Consider the following 3,403-nt stretch of genomic DNA (forward strand, 5'->3'; position numbering starts at 1 on the left):
GTTTTAGACAGATATAATAAATGGACGGCCGATATATAGTAATATAGTATTATATGTCTAAAACGCGGCCAACAAAACAACCATCATCTCTCTAGTATTACTATATATATCGGCCATGTCCATGTGTTATTTTTATTTAAAACGCCGCAAACAACAGATTGAATACATGGACATGGCGGATATAGTAATAATAGAGCTGATAGTTGTGTTGTTGGCAACCTTTTAGACAGATGTAATACTATATTACTATATTTCGGCCAAGTCCATGTATTATCTGTCTAAAACGCCGCCAACAACAGAACCATCATCTCTCCATCATTACTATATAGCGGCCATGTCCATGTAATATAACTGTTGTTTGCGGCGTTTAAGACAGATAAAATACATGGACCTGGCCAATATATAGTAATAATAGAGAGATGATGGTTCTGTTGTTGCGGCGTTATAGACAGAGGTAATACAATACTATATATCGGCCAAGTGCATGTATTATATCTGTCTAAAACGCCGCCAACAAAAGAACAATCATCTCTATTATTACTATATATCGGCAATGTCCATGTATTAAATCTGCTGTTTGCGGCGTTTTAAGATAGAAATAATACATGGACATGGCGGATATAATAGAGATGATAATTGTGTTGTTGGCGGCCTTTTAGACAGATATATTACTATATTACTATATATCGTCCAAGTCCATGTATTATATTTTCTAAAACGCAGCCAATAAAAAAACAGTCATCTCTCTATTATTACTATATATCGGCCATATCCATGTATTTTATCTGTCTAAAACGCCGCAAACAACCACTATATTACATAAACATGGCCGATATATAGTAATAATAGAGAGATGATGGTTCTGTAATTGGCGGCGTTTTAAACATATAATACAAGGACTTGGCCGATATATAGTAATATAGTATTATATCTGTCTAAAATGCCGATAACAATACAACCATCATCTCTCTATTATTACTATATATCGGCCATGTCCATGTATGTTATCTCTTGTTTGCGGCGTTTAAGAAGGAAATAATACATGGACATGGCCGATATATAGTAATAATAGAGAGATGATAGTTGTGTCTTTGGCGGCCATTTAGACAGATAATAATACTATATTACTATATATCGGCCAAGTCCATTTATTATGTCTAAAACGCCGCCAACAGAACTATCATCTCTCTATTATTACTATATATCGGCCATGTCCATGCATTAAATCTGTTGTTTGCGGCGTTTTAGATAGAAATATTACATGGACATGCGGCTAAAATAGAGAGATGATAATTGTGTTGTTGGCGGCTTTTTAGACAAATATAATACTATATTACTATATATCGGCCAAGTCCATGTATTATATTTTCTAAAACGCAGCCAACAAAAAAACAGTCATCTCTCTATTATTACTATATATCGGCCATATCCATGTATTTTATCTGTCTAAAACGCCGCAAACAACCACTATATTACATAAACATGGCCGATATATAGTAATAATAGAGAGATGATGGTTCTGTAATTGGCGGCGTTTTAAACATATAATACAAGGACTTGGCCGATATATAGTAATATAGTATTATATCTGTCTAAAATGCCGATAACAATACAACCATCATCTCTCTATTATTACTATATATCGGCCATGTCCATGTATGTTATCTCTTGTTTGCGGCGTTTAAGAAGGAAATAATACATGGACATGGCCGATATATAGTAATAATAGAGAGATGATAGTTGTGTCTTTGGCGGCCATTTAGACAGATAATAATACTATATTACTATATATCGGCCAAGTCCATTTATTATGTCTAAAACGCCGCCAACAGAACTATCATCTCTCTATTATTACTATATATCGGCCAAGTCCATGTATTAAATCTGTTGTTTGCGGCGTTTTAGACAGATAAAATACATGGACCTGGCCAATATATAGTAATAATAGAGAGATGATGGTTCTGTTGTTGCGGCGTTATAGACAGAGGTAATACAATACTATATATCGGCCAAGTGCATGTATTATATCTGTCTAAAACGCCGCCAACAAAAGAACAATCATCTCTCTATTATTACTATATATCGGCAATGTCCATGTATTAAATCTGCTGTTTGCGGCGTTTTAAGATAGAAATAATACATGGACATGGCGGATATAATAGAGATGATAATTGTGTTGTTGGCGGCCTTTTAGACACATATATTACTATATTACTATATATCGTCCAAGTCCATGTATTATATTTTCTAAAACGCAGCCAATAAAAAAACAGTCATCTCTCTATTATTACTATATATCGGCCATATCCATGTATTTTATCTGTCTAAAACGCCGCAAACAACCACTATATTACATAAACATGGCCGATATATAGTAATAATAGAGAGATGATGGTTCTGTAATTGGCGGCGTTTTAGACATATAATACAAGGACTTGGCCGATATATAGTAATATAGTATTATATCTGTCCTAAAATGCCGATAACAATACAACCATGATCTCTCTATTATTACTATATATCGGCCATGTCCATGTATGTTATCTCTTGTTTGCGGCGTTTAAGAAGGAAATAATACATGGACATGGCCGATAAATAGTAATAATAGAGAGATGATAGTTGTGTTGTTGGCGGCCTTTTAGACAGATATAATATTATATTCCTATATATCGGCCAAGTCCATGTATTATATCTGTCTAAAACGCCGCCAACAACAGAACCATCATCTCTCCATTATTACTATATATGTCGGCCATGTCCCTGTATTAAATCTGTTGTTTGCGGCGTTTTAAGATAGAAATTATACATGGACATGGCGGATATAATAGAGAGATGATAATTGTGTTGTTAGCGGCTTTTTAGACAGATATCATACTATATTACTATATATCGGCCGTCCATGTATTATATTGTCTAAAACGCCGCCAACAAAAGAACAGTTATCTCTATTATTACTATGATTCGGCCGTCTATGTATAGTATGTCTAAAACGCCGCAAACAACAGATTTAATACATGAACATGGCCGATATATAGTAATATAGTATTATATCTGTCTAAAACGCCGCCAACAACACAACCATCATCTCTCTATTATTGCTATATATCGGCCATGTCTATGTATTTTATCTGTCTAAAACGCTGCAAACAACAGATTTCATACATGGATATGGCCGATATATAGTAATAATAAGAGAGACGATGGTTCTGTTATTAGCGGCGTTTAAGACATATAATACAAGGACTTGGCCGATTTATAGTAATATAGTATTATATCTGTCTAAAACGCCGCCAACACCAGAACCATCATCTCTATTATTACTACATATCGGCCATGTCCATGTAATATATCTGTTGTTTGCGGCGTTTTAGATAGATAAAATACATGGACCTGGCCAATATAT

This window comes from Petromyzon marinus, unplaced genomic scaffold (genome assembly GCF_048934315.1).
Source record: "Petromyzon marinus isolate PM22_M1 ecotype Great Lakes invasive population unplaced genomic scaffold, UKy_Petmar_22M1.pri1.0 PM_Scaffold_604, whole genome shotgun sequence".
Classification (NCBI taxonomy): Eukaryota; Metazoa; Chordata; class Hyperoartia; order Petromyzontiformes; family Petromyzontidae; genus Petromyzon; species Petromyzon marinus.